Below are 24247 nucleotides of genomic sequence, written 5' to 3' on the forward strand. Positions count from 1 at the left end.
CGTATGCAGAGAGTGCGACCTCACCTCAGCTTACACAGTAAAACAGGTGACAACTGGCGAGTCACCTTTGACCCCTCCGATCAATAACCCTTTCATATCTCCTCCAGGCACTCATGGCAACTGCCACCGCAGAGTGTATTGATTGACGTCAATGCCATGGTCTTTGACCTTGTTTTGACATTTGGTTGGTATTTTATGTTAATGGGGCCAAGGTGGCCTTGTAGAATGATTGAACAATATTGACTCTAAAGACATTGGAACACACTACTTTGTCATGAGATGGTTAAAGAGAAGCAGTACATTCAACAGCAGATCCTATCAACACAGCTTCTGTTGACGATGCTCTTCTGCTGCTGCTGCAAAAAAGAGCTAATTAGTTGAACAATTTTCAAGGCATGATAATTAGATAACTAATGATCTAATTATCAATTTCACTGTTGTGAAATGGAACAGCTGATTCTATCCGTAAAAGAGGAAAACCAAGCCAAGACACCTGGTGCTACTGTGGAGCCACTACCAGCTAAGCCTCCAAATAGCCATGATGCTGTTAAATCCACTGTGATATTGGATAAAACAAGTTCATAAAGCCCCCCCCCCCTCTCTCTCTTTCTCTCTCTCTGTCTGCCTTGTTCTCCCCCCTCCTCCGTACAGGAGTGGTATTGGCATGGTTCGGCTCCAGCGGTCCTGCAGTGTTTATTTGGTAATCCAATAAATTGGGAATTATCAAGCAGACAGACAGGATGGGTAATGTATTTTTGATGAGGGAGTTGACTGGTACTCCCTTGAGGCAATTGTAGGATTAGAACATATCAGAGGAAAGGCAGAGGGGGGAGAAGAGGATGGGTCAGGGCGTGACCGGCCAAAATGAGCAGCTGTTGTTGGAGTGTTGTTGGAGTTGGAGTTAGGCGTAGAGGTCGTGTGTGTGTGCTCTTCAGGATTGCAGTCGACTCAAATATAATAGTGTGTGTTTCAGATCGTTTGATTCTATCAAGAGTGGGGCATTCCTACATAAAGGTTATACTGCATATTGTTCTGCGAAGCTCGCTTTGCCTTGAGGTTATTTTGGATAATAACCAGATCTCTCACGAGTCTCTGTGAATCTTAAACGGCTATTTTCACGCAGAGAGACGTTTCTCCCACAGCACATGCTCACAGTGCTATAAACAGGATTAGACTGTAACTAGTTTACCATCATTGTAATTCCATGCCAAAATGTCCTAAAATAAACTTCAAACAAAGTTACACTTGAAATGTTTGTTAATTTGTTTATGTGCATTCTCTAATCAAGTCGACTTGCTCAGAACTGGACCTGTTTACTATTGGTAGACTCACACACGACCATGGAGTGATAACTAGCTGTGAACAGAAACAGTATGGGACAACCAATCATTGCATATTATTGCAAAACAACTTTGTTTGTGATTACAATAAAAGCATGTACAGGTTCATCTAGTGTCCGCTACTAAACTTTGTTTGAAGTTTGAGATTTTGGCATGGAATTTCAGCTGTGCTAAACTAGTTACCATCATAATCCTCACTGTTAGGCTGTGCTGCGGTAGCAAAGTGGAGAATGGAGAACGGGAGAAACTTTCACTGCTGGCCGATGAAGATATCTCAGGGTAAGATGATATTTCACCTAAACATGAAAAAAATACTAAACCATGGCTTTAATCCAAGCTGCTCTGAGGCTCCACCACCAGCACTACATCAATACCTGCCCTACAGTACTAGTCCACTACATTTACATTTACATTTAGTCCACTACATTTACATTTTCATTTAGTCCACTACATTTACATTTATATTTACATTTACATTTAGTCCACTACACTTACATTTAGTCCACTACATTTACATTCACATTTAGTCCACTACATTTACATTTAGTCCACTACACTTACATTTAGTCCACTACATTTACATTCACATTTAGTCCACTACATTTACATTTAGTCCACTACTTTTACTTTTACAATTAGTCCACTACATTTACATTTTCATTTAGTCCACTACATTTACATTTATATTTACATTTACATTTAGTCCACTACACTTACATTTAGTCCACTACATTTACATTTACATTTAGTCCACTACATTTACTTTTACATTTAGTCCACTACATTCGCATTTACATTTACATTTAGTCCACTACATTTACATTTACATTTAGTCCACTGCATTTGCATTTAGTCCACTACATTTACATTTACATTTAGTCCACTACATTTACATTTACATTTAGTCCACTACATTTACATTTAGTCCACTACATTTACATTTACATTTAGTCCACTACACTTACATTTAGTCCACTACATTTACATTTATATTTAGTCCACTACATTTGCATTTACATTTACATTTACATTTAGTCCACTACATTTACATTTAGTCCACTACATTTACATTTACATTTAGTCCACTACATTTGCATTTACATTTACATTTACATTTAGTCCACTACATTTGCATTTACATTTAGTCCACTACATTTACATTTAGTCCACTACATTTGCATTTACATTTACATTTAGTCCACTACATTTACATTCACATTTAGTCCACTACATTTACATTTAGTCCACTACATTTACTTTTACATTTAGTCCACTACTTTTACTTTTACAATTAGTCCACTACATTTACTTTTACATTTAGTCTACATTTACATTTAAATTTTTGGCATCTAGCAGCCTTTATCCAAAGTGACTTACAAAAAAAAGAAAAAAGAAAAACCAAAAATCCCACCACCAACCATACCTCCCCAACCATCACTCACGCTGGCCATAACTCGGACCGTTGGTCCAATTAAATAGATTTATTCATCAACCTTTTGTTATCACCACGGTGATAGATCTCCCACTCTGGTACACTCACACAACCTTGCTAGTCTCTACATGAGTATTCAAATTAAAGCCATTATTTACACCCTTATCATTATTCTTTTGACACCGTCCAATAAAGCAGCTCAAGGGACAAAAAATATCAAATTTTACTAAAATGTTATTAAATTACAAGGAATATGCTTGTCAGAATAAGTGTTGTATTCAAGAACAAAACGGTTGTACATAGAGAACTCTGTATTCTCGAATGGAAACTCATAAGCATACTATACATACAGTATACATTACATTGCATTGATGGTCTCATTTACAGTAATGAAGGGTGCTAGTAAGAACCACTTTATATATGAGGCCATTTAAACAACATTGTTATCCATTGTGACTTACCTGTAGTACAGAGAGTGCAGACAGTACATTTTTGTAGATATGGACCCAGTGGCAATCAAACACCCACCCTAATCCTTGTTAGCGCCATGCTCTACAAACTGAGCGTACTGAGGGAGACGCCTGAACTCAGCGGACAAATACTGTAAGTGAAAGCAATGAGCATAGGCCTATGTTTGCTTGTCGATAGTACATAATATAATAGATAGAAAGATAGTATCATTTGGTAGACAGTGTTAAAGTGCAATATTGCCTTGGGGAAGGCGCACCCTTTTATTAAAAAAATACATTATTATTTTTTTATTATTATATTTTTTATTTATTTTTTACAAAAGATAAGCTTCCTGAAGATAAGATTCCTGCAATAACACCAGTCACAATAACAACCGGGATATAAACATGATATTCTTAGAATGAGATGAGGAGGAGAGAGACGATAATGGAAATGAATGAGTGTGATGAGTGAATGAGTGTGATTATATTTGTGTTGAATGAATTGGAATGCATTACTGGAGTCCACATCTGTCTTTTGTCTGCAGTGTTATTTACTTTGACATACAGATATGCTTCTCAGTCCCCTAAAAATTGTAACAGAGAGACAGACAGATAGATGCTTAAGACAGTCAGATAGAGAGACAGATAGAGGGGTAGACAGACAGACAAGCAGGCAGGCAGGCAGATAGACAGACAGACAGACAGACAGACATACATACATACATACATACATACATACATACATACATACATACATACATACATACATACATACATACATACATACATACAGACAGACACACACACACACACACACACACACACACACACACACACACACACACTATTTGACTGCTTGCATTCTTATGGCCTCGTAGGGGCCTAGGTCTGAGTGCGCACTGTATAAAATCATTCACTCCACACATTCATGGTGCTCTGATAGTGAAGTGCGAAATGAAGTCATCAACAATGACTGAAATGCAAACAACACTAGCAAATTAACTGTTGGGAAAAAAAAGGTTTTGAAAGAATAATAACCGCTCATGGTTTAATTGCTTGTAAGGAACCAACCAACCACAGTCTGTGCGAATGAGAGAACACTGTGGGGTTATTACACTCTAGAGACCCGTGGGTGGGAGGGAGGGAGACTCTGGAGCAGGGGTCCCCAAACTTTTTTACGTGAGGGCCACATCATTTTTCCTTTCTGTGATGGGGGGCCTGTCGGTCTCTAACATAAAATAATATGGAACAGAGTGGAACGGTGTGAAATGGAGGCGGTTGCGTAATGCAGTTGCAGTTAGAAATGACAAATCCACCGTAGAAAACACGACCGTCAGAGTTTTGTTGAGAGCTGGAGGCGGAAAAACCCTGCTTGACACAGATCATGAACATATCGGTAAAATTATTTAGTTTTCTCCTGCAGCTGGGCATCTACATTATCTAATCCCCCATTGTTTCAATTCATCTGGTGCCTACTTACGGACAAACTCACCTCGGGACACACCTCCTCCGCGACCACATTCATACATTTATTGACAAACTCATCAGCACTGGCCCGAACAGATGACTGGTATAACTGGGTTTCGGGTACAAACGTATTCTGCTGAGCTGATTTTAGCTTCGACACTTGTCTGCTCTCATTTGGTCTTGTAAACTAGCATACTTGTCTTTGTGGCGGGCTTCATAGTGTCGGCGCAGATTGTATTCTTTGAACACAGACACCGCTTCTTGACAGATGAGCCTTTTCTTTGCATTTAACAATAATAATCACTTGTGCACTGTTGGTTAAAAACCCTGCATTCTGACTTCACTGCATCAACTTTTCTCTTTACCATTTTTCATCTCTCTGAATGTTCGTTCTAGCTCGCGTGCACCTGCTACAGATCCGTGCTCGTTCACTATGGAACGTTACGTTGAATGTACCGCATTCTGTGGGCGGGTGAAACTAACTAATAATGTTATTAATGAAAATAGTTTATAACTAAGGGAAATTTTAATTTGAAAGCCAACCTTTAATATCAAATACAGATATGATATGATTAAAACATTTTTTTCAAAATATGTTTCTGGCATTGTTGAGAGTGTGTGGGGGCGACGTTGTTCAAAGGGCCGGTCCAAGTGTGGGGGCGGGCCGTGTTCGGCCCGCGGGCCGTAGTTTGGGGACCCCTGCTCTGGAGGGTAAACACATCCTTCAGTGCCAATTCAGGAGACCTGTGGGTGGACTGTTATAATAATAATAATAATAATAATAATAATCATAATAATCATAATAATCATAATAATCATAATAATAACATCAAGGTGGCTGGAAGAATTCACAGGCAAACAGCCCCTGGGTGAAACCGAACTAGCCAAACATTCCAAACATGAGGGTGAAAACTCTGGGGATATGTTATAAGCAACAGAGATCTAGAAGGATTAGAGCCTGAAAGACAGATTGTAACTTGAACTCCTAAGCTGTTGAACTGTAAGCGCCCTCTTTTGACTTGAAAAGCATGTCACTTTGACCTTATTCAGCTTTTATTTATTTTTTAATACTAATGACCTGCTGGACAGAGACTGCAGCAGGACGAATGCTGGACGGATTGGCTGCATTTCCAAGCTGCTCGTTTAATCTCTGGCTGAGGCCACGGACACCGGGACATAATGTCCTGTATTTGGACATAATGTCCTGTATTTAGACATAATGTCCTGTATTTGGATATAATGTCCTGAATTTGGACATAATGTCCTCTATTTGGACATAATGTCCTGTATTTGCTTGACATTGATTGGGTTGCATAACCATAACTAATACTGGATAGATTTCTTTATGTATAATCATCTTTCTAAGTATTTGTTAAGCCTCTCTGCATTATAACGACAGAGAATAACCATGGATGTTTTTTTTGATACTAGGAAATGAACTCATGGGGTGAATCGGGAAAGTCTTCCTCACGTCCTCCCTTCTTGCCTCCTTCTAAAATCACATACGAGGGAAAGATCGGATAGAAAAAAGGCCACGGCGAGAGGATGCAAGCCACTGAGGAGAGATATTTGAGATTCAATCCTCAGCCAATGACTCAAACGTCGTCCATGGCATTATAAACCATGGCATTATATCGATGACACAATATGTGACGGTTGAAAAGACATGCACTGTGACAAGACGTAAGTAAGGATGCTAGAAATAGATATGAATTCTTTAAATTGCAGGAAGAGATGGTTGCATAACCACCCCCTTTTGTCCCCAGTACAAAGGTAGATACATAAACAGAGTTGTTTCATGCTCTGTTACAGTGATTGTTAGAAGTGTTTGGTTGAAAACAAAAAAACACACTGTTCATCAAGGCCAGTGGTCTTGTTTGGGGCTGTAACCATGGAAACATTTGTTACTGACGTCATGTGCATATCCCTTGAAGGGGTTCAGGAGTTCTTCCCCAGAAGACTGTTTTTTTCCAGCTCTACAGCTATCAACCTGCTGTTTCAATGCAATTCAGTGAAATCATATTAATTATTTGATAGATTTGATCCGATGTCATTAATCAGATTTTTTTGTAATCCTTGAGTGTCTCTCTCCCTCTGTGTCTTCCCCATCTCATTACCAATTATTTATCACAAATTCGCAAAAAAAAATACCAAGGTCATAACCTCGGTGTCCTCCCCATTATAGTTATGGCCCTGGTCTCATGGTCATTATGTAACCAATTGGGGACAACAACAAAACCTGTCCCCAGATGGGGCATGGATGAGACCAGAGAGAGAGAGATACTTCACATGAGAAGGGTCTCTGTGAAGCTCTGTGAAGTATCCAAGCATGAAACCAGAGCATCTCCCCCAATATAAATTAACTTAGACAGGTTCGGTCACATCTGGTGGAGTGTGTGTCCCATCCTACATATCCCACAACGACAAGCACTGAATAAATGTCTCTATAATTGTCAAAGAGAAAAAATAAAATAGAGCGTAAAAGCATGTACATTTGATCAGCCTTTTGTACCTCCATTGGTGTCCTTATGATTTTTGTTCCTGGTAATGAATCATATTGTTATCCTATAATCCCTCTCAAAGGTTTTTGACTTGAAAAGCATGCGACTTTGACCTTATTCAGCTTTTTAATTTTTTTAAATACTAATGGCCTGCTGGACAGAGACTGCAGCAGGACGGATGCTGGACGGATGGGCTGCATTTCCAAGCTGCTCGTTTGATCTCTGGCCGAGGCCACGTACACCGGGACAATGTCCTGTATTTGGACATAATGTCCTGAATTTGGACATAATGTCTTGAGACAGGTTCAGTCACATCTGGTGGAGTGTGTGTCCCATCCTACATATCCCACAATGACAAGCACTGAATAAATGTCTCTATAATTGTCAAAGAGAAGAAAAAAAATATAGAGCGTAAAAGCATGTACATTTTATCGGCCCACGTTTTGTACCTACATTGGCGTCCTTATGATGTTTGTTGGTGGTAATAAATCATATTGTTATCCTATAATCCCTCTCGAAGGTTTTTGATGTGGCGGATCCATCTCTTGTGTTCAAAATGGCCTTTTTTTCAAGTGGCCTTGAAACAATTGTACATCATTGTTCTTCTGTTGTGTTCTTTCTGTCTCTGAGAGGTTTGGAGAGGGGGGGGGTTATGGTGGGTGCTACTGTACAGTGCATTGAGTGATTCTGCTGATTGTTTGTTCAAAATCCACTTACTGGGTTGGAGGGTTCCTATTGTGACAGAGCTACTGTAGCCTACAGGCAGTTAGAGCTGTGAATGTGAGCACCTATTGTACTGTCAAAAATAAATAAATAACTCCCTGACTGTAACCATTATAGACTACATACAAACATATGTGGACACAATTATCGTCTGGGGCTGTTTTTCATGGTTTGGGCTAAGCTCCTTAGTTCCATTGAAATTGTAATGCTACAGGAAACAATGAGATTTCGAGAGAATTGTATGCTTCCAACTTAGTGGCAACAGTTTGGGGAAGGCCCTTTCCTGTTTCAGCATGACAATGCCACCATGCACAAAGTGAGTTCCATAATGACATGGTTTGCCGAGATTGGTCTGGGAGAACTTGACTGGCCTGCACACAGAGCTCTGACCTCAACCCTATCCAACACCTTTGGGATGAATTGAAATACCGACTGCGAGCCAGTGATTCTCGGCCAACATCAGTGCCCGACCTCAGTAATGCTCTTGTGGATGAATGGGAACAAATCCCTGCAACCATGGTCCAAAATCATCTTGTGGAAAGCTTTCCCAAAAGAGTGGAGGCTGTTATAGCAGCAAAGGGGTGACCAACTCCATAATAACATATTAATGCCCATGGTTTTGGAGTGAGATGTGCAACAAGCCGTGAGGCTCCGGAAGAGGCTTTGTCTTTTGGACGGCATCGGTTCAAACAGACTGTTGTTGGGGTGGCTGGGATCTTTGATGATCCTCCAGGCTTTGCTGTTTGTTGTATATATCCTGGATGGAGGGAAGCTCACATCCACTGATGCGCTCCGCTGTCTGCACCACCCTCACTTTGAGGTTGAGGGCAGTGCAATTGCTGTGCCAGGCAGTAATGCACCCAGTCAAAATGCTCTCGGTTGTGTCTCTGTAGAATCTTGGACCCTATGCCAAACTTCTTCAGCCGCCTGCAGTGAAAGATGCGCTTCTGTGCCTTTTTCACCACCTGTTTGGTATGCTCGTCCCAGATGAGGTCGTCGGAGATGTGGATCCTGAGGAACTTAAAACTGCTGACCCTCGCTACGGCTGACCCATTCACCACCAGCTCCTTGGTCTAGTCAGTATTGAGAGAGAGAGGCCCCGCGGTGGCGTAGCGGTCTAAGCACTAGCCACTAGTGCAAGCTGCCCACCGGGGACTGGGATCGAATCCCGGTCTCGCCAGACCCGGATATGGCCGAGGCACACAGGGAGCGGCATATTGAGCGGCCGCTCCAGAGGGCGGTATAGGACTATTTCCGGACAAGGATCCGTCGCGCAACAGGGGTGCCGGAATAACGGTGCTGGGCTCGAGGAGCCAGACAGCTAGTCTGCCTGGCGATCTCCTCTGGGGCTGCCGGCCACGGGGTCGTGCGGCGGATCCTACGCAATAGGCAGGGGATAATTGGATGCTAGGTTGGGTTCAATTGGATACTAAATTGGGTGAAAAAGGGATAAAATCAGAAAAAAAAAAAAAAAAAAAAAAAAAGTATTGAGAGAGAGGTTGTTCTCCTGGCTGAACTGAGCCAGGCGGTCGACCTCTCTCCTGTAGGCCGTCTCATCGCCGTCAGTGATCAGGCCAATAACTGTTGTGTTGTCAGCGAATATAATCACTGAGTTGGAGCCGTTGCGTGGCCATGCAGCCGTTGGTGTACAGGGAGTAGAGGTGGGGACTCAGGACACAGCCTTGGGGGGCTCCAGTGTTGAAGATTAGAGGGGAGGAGGTCATTGAGCCCATTCTCACCACCTGTCGTCGGTCCGACAGGAAGTCCAGGATCCAGTCGCATAGGCCGGGGTTAAGGCCTAGGTCTCTGAGCTTGATGTCGAGCCTGAATGAATGAATGAATGAATGAATGAATGGTCTTTATTGTCATTGCTACAGTACAGGTACCAAACAACGAAATTTAGGAGGGGTGGCTCCCCTGGTGTTAGGAAAGAAAAAAAAACACTTTTAAAAAAATCACAAGAAGGGAAGGAGCTGGTTTACATAAATAAAGGCTATGTACACTATCCACTATACTATACTGTACAGATAGACGACTAGGGTTGTCATATTGCACAATAGTGTTATTGCACATTTATTTAAAGTGTCGCAGTTTGCAGGCTTGAAATGTACATATTTGTGCCTCAGCACTAGCCACTAGTGGTGTTGAATGCTGAACTGTAGTCTACGAAGAGCATCCTAATATAGGAGTTCCTCTTGTTCAGGTGGGTGAGGGCGGAGTGGAGTGCAGTGGCAATGGTGTAATCGGTGGATCTGTTTTGACCAAGTACATGACCACGGCTGGGGTCCAAATGAATACTGTACATTTTCCATTTAAAGGATAAGTACAAGTATGAATAGCCCAGGCCTGGTTTTGTTATTTCTTCTAAATGGGCTTACATGACCTCGCAAGGTGTTCAATCCATTTCAATCACATCATTACTTACCTTGAACCTGTGATAGTTGAATGCTGCAGGGACACTTCTAAGACCTCCCATCTGCTGTTTTCTCTTTTACTGGGCTCTATGCAAAGTAGTGTGATGTTTTTTCATGGAGTCCGGTGTTCAATATGAGAAACCTTGGCACATCACGTGTGATTACATCTCTGCGGAGGCGAGGTGGGTTTAATTAAAGAAGGAGAACAATTACTGAAGAGGTCCACACTTCTATCTCTCTCTGCAACCTCGCCTGTTCTTATTCAAAATTAGGTTCATATTTTATCTGCCCCCTGTCTAGTTATCTGGCTCTCTCTCTTTCCTCTCCCCTATCTCTCTCTCTCTTTCTTTTCTCCCTTCACCTCTTCCCCCCTCTCTCTCTTTCACTCTCTCTCTCTCTGCCTCCCCTCCTCTCTCTCTCCTCACCTCATCTCACCCCCCACCTCCCCTTGAGGCATGGGCTATGGTTGATTACCAGAGTGAGGCAATGACACACAAAGGAGATGAGAGGAAAGGAAGGAGCAGAGAGCCTTGTGTAAGGTAATCAAGGCTGATAGGAGAACCATATCCTCTGCAAGCCTGTCAGTCATTATAATGACCTGCACCCTCCTTTCAGAAGTAACCCTCTCAGGGAGAGTTGGGAAATCCAAGGTACACTCAGGACCTCAGAGATAATGTGTCTCAATTATACAGTTCAATTATACAATATGTGTTTTTTACAGCTTTGATGCCCAGATGGGATGGGAAGGAACTACACTGAAATCCCACTAGATGCTTTATGGACTATAATGATAAATGCATGCACACAGACACAACATTATTATTATTATTTTGTATTTATTTTATTTGTTTCTATTATTGTATTGCTCAATTGTATCTTGCCTAATTTTTTCCATTGCCATGAATTGTATTCTCTTGTACTTGTAATGGAATGGAATAAACTTTTGGCACACATGGCAAAAAAAATCATGAATCTTTAATTATTATTATTATTATTATTATTATTATTATTATTATTATTATTATTATTTAGCAATTTAAACATGTCAGTCAGCCCTGCAAGTTTGTTTCCTGAGGGTTAGCTGACAACCCCACTGACAGATGACAGGTAGATAATGACAGGTAGTGTAATGGGGGAGTGGTTGTCTTGAGGGAGTGATTGTCTTGAGGGGGTGGCTGGGGTGGAGTTAACCAGCGATCGTGATAATATCACCAAATCGAGCCTGCTGGTGATATCACCACATTAGTGAATATTAATTTATTAAAATCAGGTCAGCAATTTTTGCCAAACCATTTCCCTCGGCTTGTTAATTGCAGCAGTATTGCACTTTTTTTACCTCTTATTTTTCTTCTTCATAAAGATCAATAAGTAGTAGCGCTGCGCTGTCACGATCCAGTCTAGTATCTTCTTTAGTTCCAGTCTAGTATCTTCTTTAGTTCCAGTCTAGTATCTTCTTTAGTTCCAGTCTAGTATCTTCTTTAGTTCCAGTCTAATATCTTCTTTAGTTCCAGTCTAGTATCTTCTTTAGTTCCAGTCTAGTATCTTCTTTAGTTCCAGTCTAGAATCTTTTCGACAGTCGGCTCTTCTGGGCTCCTTCTGCCTGCGATCACGGGCCAAATCGCGAATTTCCAAACCGGTCGTGAACACTGATGACACAAGGCTGATTCTCATTCGAGGAATCACTTGAGGCTTGAATCCCAATCACAAGTTGCCTGAACAAGGCTTTTCTTTTAATCGCGAATATACTAATCCAACGTACGTGGAATACCCCCCAGGTGTCTTTACATTATGTGTGTGTGTCATGGTGTCTGTGTCCATGATATTGTGCAAGGAGAGTGTGTGTGTGTGTGTGTGTGTGTGTGTGTGTGTGTGTGTGTGTGCGTGTGCATGTGTATGTGTGTGTGGCTTTGTCCGGACTTGCTGTACTTCAACATACTGTAGGCTACAGTCAACACGAACATGCTTTTTTCTTCTTTCAAACAGCCTAATTTACACTTCAGAGAGGTAATACATCTTATATTGGACAGTTTTCAGAATAGTCTATCTAGTCTCGTTTCTGCACACCCCTGAGACAACACACATGCACACAATATGAGCGTATTTAAACCTTAAATAGGATGCCTCAACCCTCCGGCTCCCTCCGTGGGTGAGGTGGGGATCCAACCAGTGACCTACCGATGAGTGGTCGGCCTCTGTCACCGCTTTTATTACAGCGCTTGCAGTGTACACATTCTTTCATGTTCAGTAATGGCTGTTGAAGAACCTAAGCCTAGGAATTCTACTATTGTGTACCTGTACATTGGATGTAATAAAAGCAATTCTCATCTGATCTGAGCAGCTAAGTTGCTCTGTTACATGAAGTTTTAACACCAAAGGTGGAGCCATCTTCGTCTCGGTCACAACAACATGATTATGGAACCTCTGATCCCTCCCTACGGGTCTGTCACAGAGCTTGTGCGTGGTATTACATTTGGCAAAGTTTTATTCCCCCCTCTAAGGCAAGTCAATTTTTGATTATGCTTGGTTGTGATGTTTTGACAAAATCTTCCACCAGGCTTTGATGTTTATATTTGTGTATTGACATCACGTCACATAGTTATGATTTCGCTCTGTTTGCCTACTCTGCGAACAAATTATAGTGCCGTGGAAAAGTCTGCTCACACACACAGCCATCCATACTTAATGTATCATCCATCATGTCACTTCTTGTGATTTCACTCTATATCCATTTACTTACTCCAATGATTTGAGCTGGAAAACACGGAAGGCACACACACACACACACACACACACACACACACACACTAAAGTAAGCCCTGTCAGCCATTTAATTTATTACATACATATTAATCCTAATATGCATGCAGACTATACAGTCCAGAGATATTGAGCGTCATTTACATTCCATTATGTTTTGTGAGATGGAACCTTTGTATTTTATGAATTACTAACTAAAAAATGTCAACATTTTAAAAATAACACCACACAGACATTAATAAACACCTAATGGATCAGATTATGTAAAAACTAAATTTTGACAAAAATGGAGATAGAACCTTATAATTCTAACGTCACAATATGGTGAATATGAAAACAGAGCAATCTCAACGCAAAACCATGCCATGACAACATGTCCTCCTTTTCCTTCTCTTCTGTCCTCAACTCTTCTCCAAGCTTACTTCTCTCCACCCCTCTCCTCTCTCCCTGTCTGTTCTCCCCTATCCCTTCTCCCCTCTCTCTTTCCCTCGCCTCTGACCCTTTCCTCTCCTCGCCCCTGTCGCTTCTCTCTCCTCTCCTTCCCTCCTCCCCTCTCTTCACTCTTTCCTCTCTGTGTGACTTCTGCCTTCCGTCTTCGCTCTCATTCCCAAGATCTCCTCTGGGAGACGTGAGAGGAATTCTGCTGGGGTTTGCCACCATGATCCATGAGGAAGAGGAGCTCTTTGTTCATTCACTGTTATAGATGAGGAGGGGGTTCATATCTAGTTTTGTAATCTCACTAACTTTCTTTGTGTCTATTTCTTTTCTGACAGGTCTCTGAAATACGTTCATATAGAGCATCTTCTAGAGTTTCCTCTCTCCCTTCTGAGACATGACTTTCTTAAACCCATCTAGTTCAGTGTACAGATATAAACAACCTATCCACTGTTGTTGAGTTCACGAAGATTAACAAGAAGAAAACTACAGGATACAAGAGTCTGAGGATCAGTCAGCTCAAATGGTTAATACATTTAGATTCTACTCGCTCTTTGTTGTTCTGCAGCTTTTCCTAGCAGCATAACAAACTATCATTAATTAAGGGGCTGTCCAAATAAAGTGTGGCCGGAGCCTGAATTGTGCGTGAGGTTTTGAAGTGTGTGAAATGGATTGTGGATGATGTGGACCTACACTCTTAGACAAAAAGGCTATGTGGATTCCAAAAGTTTTTTTTCCAGCTCTCCCCTTACATTGGAGAAACCATTAAAGAAACTTTTTTGGTTTCCATGTACATCCAATTACACAGAGATGGTTCTTCAAAGGGCTCTTACACATGGACAGCCTGTTTGGTTCCAGATAGAACCTTTTTTTTCTAAGAGTGTAGAGTAAACTAAGCGGAATGAGTCTTCTGTAGTTGTGCAAGAGAAGACGGATAATGAAAAAAAGATGATAAAGAGTGTGGGAATTTGAAAAGCCTATTGATCGTTTAAGTATGCATAATACCAGTATATGCCACGTAACCCTACAGAATCACAAATATACATATATCCCATAAGCATTTACTATTGTAGTCTATATTTACCCTCTGTTTATATATCAGTATCTTCAATTATGTATCCATGTTTTGATATATCAGGTTGACTAATCTAATTTGTATTACAGGCTGGTTGTGTGACTCTTTAGGGTAGGGGGGACATGTGGAAAGTACCTGTGATATCGCTGGGCACAGCAGCTGGTCCTTTTAACTGACGATAATCAGCATGTGTGTGTACTTGTGTACGGCCCCCTCTAGGGAGGAAGGTGGGAGTGCTGCCGTACACACAGAGGCGCCAGTAATTTAGTTCCACGTGATTCTCTCAACTCACTCAGTAGGCCGCCCTAATGCAATGCTATCCGAAACACTAACATAGGTTGTTTGAAACCACTTTAACATAGATTCAATGTCTTCACTTACTACTAGCTCATAAAGCCTCCAAAGAAAACCCATACATAGGGATTTCTAAAAACAACTGAAAGAGTGCAGCGGAGCTATCGCATATGAGATCTGAAAGGGATTGATTAGCTCTGCATTTAGGCTGTCTGATTTTACAATTCATACATACTTAGTGTCATGTACACTCCTAATCATTTAAGGCTGCTGGGTTGGGCCTGGCATCTTTCAGAGTGTGTTCCCCCTTGGGCATCATCAAGAGGATGGAACTGTCACCCGCACCCTTTTGCTTGTGGACGTGGGGGGGGGAAGTGGGGGAAGTTATCCATCTACCCTAGAGATGGTGACTATATGGTTTAAAAATAGATCACTGTATCTCCCAGTTCCCTATATTAAGGTGAAAAGAAGGTACGAAGTTCAGTTTGTGTTGGGGACCCACTTGTTATGTTCCTTAGTGCAGCTCACTGTTTGTTGCATTCTGTGAAGTGTGCAATAAACTCGCACAGCATTTCCTTGGTTATTGCATCTGAAGAATTAATCTGACTATTAGGGTTAACACTGAGTTCGAGATCTCTCCTGTTTAATATTTTGAGTGGGACAAAATTCAATAAAAAATATCCCACAAGAGAAAAGTAACCCTAAGAGTTAATTACTCTCCTCTTCTGCAAAGAACCAGATGAATCAGAGATGAATCGCTACGTTGATCTCTGCAGATGGTCAGGCATTGCCTCATCTGTGTTCAAAATGTAGCAGTTTCAAAAAGGAAATTAAATGTTCACATGGCAAAAGTTGTCATATACTAGTAGTTGTATGACGCTGTGTGAGAGAAAATTATTATATGTAAAAGACATTCTCTACATTTAAGATTCAAACTTCAGATATCTAGGGCAAAGCTATATAAACTGATTTCCTGTTGTAACCACACAATGAAACCAGTTTCTCTACTTGAAGTTTGACATTGGCTAGACAACAGACACATTTAAATGATTACAAAGACCTGATTGCTCTCTTTTCTCCCGAGATGGACCAACCCATCTAGAGCAGTTTTGGACTTTTGTGTTTGCCCAGACCCAGTACTCTAAGACCAGACTAAACCAGTTTGTGGCTATTGTGTTCCCTTTTCACCTTTGTGTTACTAGGAGAAAGTGGGGGCCGATTCCCCCTTAACCTTCATCCCCCATCATCTTCCTCAATGTACAAGTCCACACCCATTGCTCATGATTGGTCTAAACCTCACCCGAGGGCGGACCCCTTACCTGAGGGTACCGGATTGTATAAATACTGAGATGACATGAATGATCTGGACTTTACGAGGAACTTTGAATCGTTCAGATGCGTCTGACGAACCTGTAAACTTCCTCCTTCTGCAGAAGAATATTAAGTATCTTTTCTTATACATCTTGAAACGAAACAGGCTGCCATTATTGAATAATTTGCTCTAACACTCTGTCACAGAGTGACATCAGATTCTGGGTTGTGATCTTTGGGTCGAGCCCTTTAATAAACAGCTTCAGCTGGTATTTACCTAGTTTTACTAGTTGATAACTATGTGATCACAAGGGGACCTTTCTGGAACTTACCTGAATCAACTACTATTGATATTTGATACGGTTCTCTTATGGGGTTTTTGTTTTTCGGGTTTGCTTATAGTTTGAGATTACTCTTTCTTCAAAATCCCACTCATGGTGTTTTCTAATGGATTGTGTTTTTCAATACAATTCTGATGAAAGAAGAGGAGGGGGGAGGTAGAGGGGGAGGATGGAGGACGGAATGATTTATCCCGCCTGGGTGCCCTTTCCAGCCTGTCAGCAGCACTTTGTTGTGCCTAATTGAGATCTGCATTGAGAGTGAAGAATAAAAATGCTGGCACTCACTCACTACAACTTGTGTACTGTTGGTTCTTCGATCTTGACGACAAGTGGTTGAAAAGTCACACTCATGCACGCACGCACTCGCACACGCACACTCACTCGCTCACACACACACACTCACACACTCACACAAACACACACTCACACTCACACTCACACACACTCACACTCACACTCACACTCACACTCACACACACTCACAAACACACACACACACACACACATACAATACTCTGACAGTGTATACGTATAAGTATTGTATTGTTTCTCTTTTTGCCATTGTCATTTAAATAATTTTTGCTTACGGTATATATTATAGATTTTTATGTCCTATGCATCAACCTCATCAATTTCCTGTATGTGCAAATACTCTAATTCAGATTGATAAGAAATGCATGAGTTTCAAATCAGATGGATTTGGAATATAATGTTATGAGAACACAGATGTACTTTACTTTACTTCCTTTACTTCTGATGCTCCTAATGCCTCTGATCTGGGTTCAGCATATGTTGTCATTCTCCTCCATATTATTTACATCTACATTATTGCTAAATGTAATATGTTTTATATCTAGCTCTGGAAAACTATATATTTCAAATAATAGAGATATGGTTTGGAGGACTAAATAAGATTATTTACCCTTCTTTATGTACATTGGGTTATTTGACTCCTCTTGCGGCCGTCCCTGAAATAAGAGAGAGCTGCTGGAGACGAGTAAATGGATTAGTTTGACGTGGCAGTGATTACCTGGGACTGGAGGGTCTGCCTCTCTTCTCAGGGTCTGGAGGGGCTAACATTATACACCAGAAGGGACAGGCAGTCATGAACAGTGGAAAGAACAGAGGTGTGTGTATTGGGCTATATTGTGTGTGTGTGTGTGTGTGTGTGTGTGTGTGTGTGTGTGTGTGTGTGTGTGTGTGTGTGTGTGTGTATGTGTGTGTATGTGTCCATGCATGCATACATCCGTGCAAGGGCTTTAAATCCCGAAAAATTGCATTTGAAAAAGGGCTTGGAATGCTTCAAGTTTTCAAAATAAGTGAAAATGTGTTTCATGAATAGATTACAGAGATTTACAACACATTCAGCCACTCAGGAGGGATCAGGAACATACCGTATGTGAGCTGCCTGTCAAAATGCTACTGAATAATACATTAAAGCAGAGCTATACCATAGTCATGTGATGCCACTATTTTATCATGTCAGTCACGTCTTCTCCTATAAGGGCCATTCTACTGAATTTGATCAAACTGCGGTCCCACACAAAAAAAACAAACAAAACAATTAAGAATTCAGACCTTAGATATTTACTAAGATTATGTTATGATCTATTTAAACACAAGACAGTAAATAGATAGTAATAAGCTAAATATACAAAATCATAATTTATAGGGTACTTTCTATTGGGAAGTGGCTGTCCCAACCCCTTAGCCCTAAATTTCAATCCATGAAAATAATACTTTTTGTATTTGTGTCTTTATTTTCAATGATGTTTTTAAAAAAAAATGCTATTTTAAACAGAATTCTAAAGATTTAGATTTATTTGTAGAAATTATTTTTTTTAATTGAAAAACATTATTAAAAAAATGTTGGCCCACGTTTTTCAGGTCACTACCGAAACACACATAGTTTTACATATACAGTAGGTTGAGCCTGGATTTTAGCCACACCCTTGCATTTTTCACCATAAAGTGACCCGCATCCCTGTCTCTCATGGCTGCATGGTGAGTAGTTACCTCTCATCATTTTGAAGTAAATGTGTTCCAAAGTCTGAAAATCAGTATGTAACATAAGAAATGGTCACTACCGAACACATATTCTCTACAATTGAGCTTGTTAGCATTTTTGTGTTATGCTAGGAAATAGCTCAAATTGTCACTACCGAAACAGTCACTACCGAAACAGATGGTAAAGTTGTGGTAGTGAGATGATCATTTCTGTAGTGATTTTATTGATCATAAACATTTGTTTGTAATATTCCCAACTTAAGGCATGTTATGAGTTAATATTAAGCAATAAGGTTGAGGGAATATGATACAACCTTGCAAACAAAATACTGTGGTCACTACCGAAACAGTCACTACCGAAAACAGTCACTACCGAAACAGTGCAGCCACCATAACATACTGGGTGTTTTGTAAAAAATAAAAGATACTGACTTATCAACTAAAATGTTATGATAACTATTATTTAAATCTATATCATAACTCATTAACTCTGAGATCTATATGATCAGTGGAATTCATTTTACAAAAAGGAATTGCATTTAGATTTTGATGAGTCTTAGAAATTGAACTTTGACATTTGGTAAAATATTAATTTTAATTGATTTAGTTCAATCTTCAACAATTGTGTAAAATTACTATTTAGACGGGGTATGGAAACACAATCTTAACAAATTAATATAATATGTTTTATTGTAGTGTCTTGCATGTTTCGGTAGTGACGCATTTGAAAAAAGTGAAAAACATTCCAAGAACATTGACTGTACTTTTACTAGATATGTACCTTAGATATGGTACAATATATATGGACAAAGTTTTGGAAAAAAACACATTTCAAAAATATGTTTCTAACTCTGGACTTTGATAAAATTCAGTATGGCCAATTCAGAATGGCCCATAAACATAATTTTAAAGTGTCCCTACAGTATCTAAGAGTATCTTTAATTTAGGTGAAACTAGTGTGTTTGTTGTGAGCCTGTGAAGGGAGAAGAATTAAGATTGAAAATGGCATCTTTTTAAAGGTCAGAGGTTGAGTCTGAGAGCTCAGAATCCCCTTGTGTTGTCTGTGAAACTCAGTGCACCACTATGGGTTATTAATGTGGAAGAGGGAGAGAGAAGGAGAGGAGAGAGAGAGAGAGAGAGAGAGAGAGAGAGAGAGAGAGAGAGAGAGAGAGAGAGAGAGAGAGAGAGAAAGAGAGAGAAAGAGAGAGAAAGAGAGAAAAAGTGAAGGAGAGTTAAAGTATGTAATGAAAGCTTACTGTGAATCTGAAGGCATTTATAAAAATAAATATCACTGACATTCTCTTTTAGATGTATATGTTGACTGGAAGTGAGATCGCGGAAGTGTATCAGTTGTTTAAATAGTATTGGCTTTTGTCAAACAATGGGAGGTTTGGGTCTAACCCCCTTATGGCATGAACATTGTTTCATCAGTCTTAGCTTTGCTAGGGTATTCCATCAAAGTTGCTAAATGAAAATCCAGGCTTTTTTTAAGTCTCGTGAGTGGAAATACCCCCCTAGCATACTTTTTGACAGTCTTCTGCATGCTGCTAAATGAGTGTGCTAACTAGTTAGGTATACCAGGAGTAAGAAATTATGCAATGTCAATGGAATTGTCATATCCAATTTTGCCAAATGTAAGTTCTCATGGTTGAACCTCACATGCCACCTGCTTTTACAGCTGCTTTTGAACAACAACCTGTTAATGAACAATGCAGAAGACTACTTAAGTCTATGCATGTTTCTGGGGTAGATGCTAAAGTGGGATACTTGGAATGACCCTTGCCTAACTTTAACCCTTACTTAAAGGGCTGGTTTCACAGACAAGGCTTAAGCCTAGTCCAGGATTCACACTTGCAATGGAAAATCTCCATTGAGGAATGTTTAGTCTTAATCTGCATCCATGAAACCTGCCCTGAATGTTTCAACATCTCAACTACAATGTGGTGACATCAGTCAGGCTGCCCCATTCCCACACACATTCCCACTTAGCATTTCCCATCCATCGAGTCTGATCATGCACAGCCCACAACCTTGTGTGTGTGTATCATAATGCCTAGTCTGCATAATCCCACCCAGTGGCAGACTGGCCACCGGGCAAGCCTGGCAAATGCCAGGAGGGCCGCGAGACTCTGGGCCGCTCAGAATGTATTATATTAAAAATATATATATTTGTAATTTTGTCTCTAGTGATTTTCATTGAAAATAACTTATTTCAGCAGACCGCGGCCCAAAACATTTGATATCGGCCGGGCCATCCACGCAGTTCTGCATCGCGGATGCCCAGGGCCCTAAACCAATAGGAGCAGAGCTCCCCTATGGGGCGGAGCTCCACGATCTAGAAGGATAGTTATGGTAAACCAATAGGAGCAGAGCTTTAGGTAGCGGGGTAAACCAATAGGAGCAGAGCTTTAGGTAGCGGGGTAAACCAATAGGAGCAGAGCTCCCCTATGGGGCGGAGCTCCACTCATATAACTGGAGTATATCTCCATAACTATCGTAGTCAGTTCTATATCGCCAGTGGACACGCACCTTATGTCATCATTCCGTTTATAACAGCAGTTAACGTTACACTGCTTTCATTTTCAGAATGGGGGAATTTGATGAGAGCGATGCAGTTAATGTGCAACAACTGGATGCAGGGAGCAAGTGTAGTTGGAAGTAGGAATGCACCGAAATTCGCATGTATTGGGCCGAAAATAGCACAAAAAAGTACATTCGGTGTAAAAAGGCTATTGAAAGAGATATTGACTGATGACTGCCTACTGATAATACATAATTACAGCAAACATGTCGGTAGTTTGGCATCTGTCCTCTGACTTTTTATGTTAACAATCCGTGTTGCGTGTTGCGTTTGGAAATAGGGCTGTTGTGTCGCAAATGCCAGGGCTGTTTTTTGACCCCAGTCCGCCCCTGTCCCACCACTCCCCTTTCATCAATCAGGTCAGGTTTTTAATCCCTGCCAATCACATACCATTGTCCTCAGTTTGGTAATCCTAATAAATCACACTGCAATTATGATTTCAATCATTATACTGTATATGCGACCGCTCTGACAAAACGTCATCAAAGTAACAGATGACGCATGCTCCAACCAGTGCCTCTTCACCAGAGTTACACCACTAGAGGGTGCACTCTCCGTAATGATTTGTGATTATATACACGGCGTGCCATGTTGTGAACTTTCTTTATCTGTGATTTGAGTGAGCTTCAATTAAAATGTTGGTGATACACTGTAGTTAGTGTCAACTCGGGTCATTTATTTGCACCAGTAGATTGCGTCATACACCTGAAAGCCATTGACTAACATTTGAACAATAAAGTTTCTACTGTAGGTTAAACCATGTTTTCCATATCAAATCATGATGCTACTGACTTGGATGATTGAGGGGGCACTCTTAACAGCAATCAGGGCCTTATTTCCCAAAAGCTATGTTCATCTTTCGAAGCCACGTTCATCCTCATTTAACTTTGTTGCACTTGAAAGCACTCGTAAATTGGACCACATGCACAGCCACTACGTCTATAGCCCTATTCGCACAGGATTACTACAGGGCTGCCAAGTTTCACCAAAAGTTTGGAATGAGATTTTTTGGTGGTGGAGCGACCCAAAACTGTTCACGTTTTGGCGGCAGCAGTAGAGAAACAAAAAACAGTTACCAAAACTGAGTATTTACTAGCTAAGATTGGCAAAAGATTGGCGTGGTGCAACCGAAATTAGTAAACAACTAGTTTGAAACTAGCTAGTAACAACCAGGGCTGGACTGGGACAACAATTAGGCCCTGGCATTTTTGGCCCAGACAGGCCCATCCCAATCGGTCGGACCACACCCACCAGCACAAAAAGACTTGCCTTATATACTCGTCTTATATACTGTGCTGTACAGTCATATGACAAACTGTAGTATTCCCCCAAACCACTACAAAGACGACTACATGCAGTAAGCAATGGTACCAGTGCAAGTAGACCAGTGTACTCAGTGATCAGATTCCAGATCGAATTTTGTTGTTCTGGATTTTTTTTACATTATCAACCTATCATTGCGCTTTAGAGTAAAACAAAGCACGCAATTGTCGCGTCTATCTTTTCATGGCAACTCTACATTATGATTTACAAGGGATATTAACTAATATTAAGTAATATTATTACTTGGTTACATTTGGCAATTGATCCGCGGTACACATGCGTGCCGAACCGTGGGGGGCGATCCGTTACACCCCTACACAGCTACCTATATTTTCCTTACCGGGTCAACGGTTACAGGCTGACTCGGCCCCGCTTCTTCTGTATCCTCTCTATCCTCTGTATCTGTACCCTGCTCCCGCTCCTCCCTGCCAGCCTCCTCTTCAACCTGTTGCTGTTACTGCTGTGGTAAACTTGAGGGTGCAGCAAACATGTCCCTAATGTTTACACATTTGGCAGCATCTGCCTCGAGTTTCTTTTTGTTTTTCTCCCTAAGTTTTTCCCAGCCTCCCTTCCATTTTTGTGTGCTTTTGCGCTCCATCTCTCTCAGTATCCACTATCCAGGCTAACTACATTTATTTTGCCGGCCGGCTCGGCCCAAAACTACCGCGAAACTGAGACGGAGGTCTGGTGCTGCGTGCGTGCGTGACCCCTGACCCCCCATCCCTTCTCTCTGTTGATTGGGCCAGCCCAGTGTCTGTACAGAAAATGGACCAATGGGCCGCTGTCCCTGATTTATGGGCCGTCCGATGGTAGCTTTCGATTTATGGGCCGTTCGATGGTAGCTTTCGGCCGGGCCGGCTGGTAAAAAAGAAAATTTGCCGGTCGGCTCGGCCCAAAACTACCGTGGCCCGCCAGATGGCCAGTCCAGCCCTGGTAACAACTAGGGGTTTAGTAACTACTGCATGCCTGCATTTAGTAATGACTTACGCCAAATTGGTGCAACCCAGTCCAGTAGGCTACCAGATACGATGTTGTAATGTATGCACATATTTTGCTACCACGGTTGCCAGATGGAATTGACAATGTCCAGCCCAACCAGTCTAAAAGCTGCCGAATCCACCCGTCCAGTGTGACCAAAAGTAGCCCAATCTGGCAACACTGCTTGCTATGTTCTTGCAGCTCGCGTGAACACAGGTTCTTCCATCAGCGCTCGCCTGCCGCTTCGATTGCAGACTCAAGTTAATGCGCGTGCAGAAAGATGCCACGAAACTCAAGTCCCGTAAAACAAATTGTTATTTCTCGCCGTGAGAAATAGAGATGCGGCGTGAGAGCGTGAGAACTGGTTGAAATGCGTGAGTCTCACGGTGATTGCGTGAGACTTGGCAGCTCTGCTAGCTAATAAGCTAACACTTGTTTGGCTAGTGTAGTAAACACACACACACACACACAGACACACACAATAACTTGTGAACAACACAACAAACAAAACCACGCTAAGTCAGCTAACAAAAACAAACAAGCTTCTAATAAAGCTAGCTAGTTAGCAAGCTAACACCTGTGTGGCCTAGTAAACACTCCCTAATACAGTGAGTAAATAACGCATTACAACTCGCTACATATGGCAGACCTTAGTATCATACTATAGTGTATTATATCCTCGGCCACTGGCTGGTTTTGTGGCGCTGTTCCGACTTTCAGTACTTCAGCAAACGAACTAGTCTCCGAAGACTAGAAGAAGTCTGGCAAACGCATTGCTTTCAGACAGTTTTCACCGATCACTGTTTATTTTAATTC

This window comes from Nansenia antarctica (assembly GCF_963989245.1).
Source record: "Nansenia antarctica genome assembly, chromosome: 6".
NCBI classification, from domain to species: Eukaryota; Metazoa; Chordata; class Actinopteri; order Argentiniformes; family Microstomatidae; genus Nansenia; species Nansenia antarctica.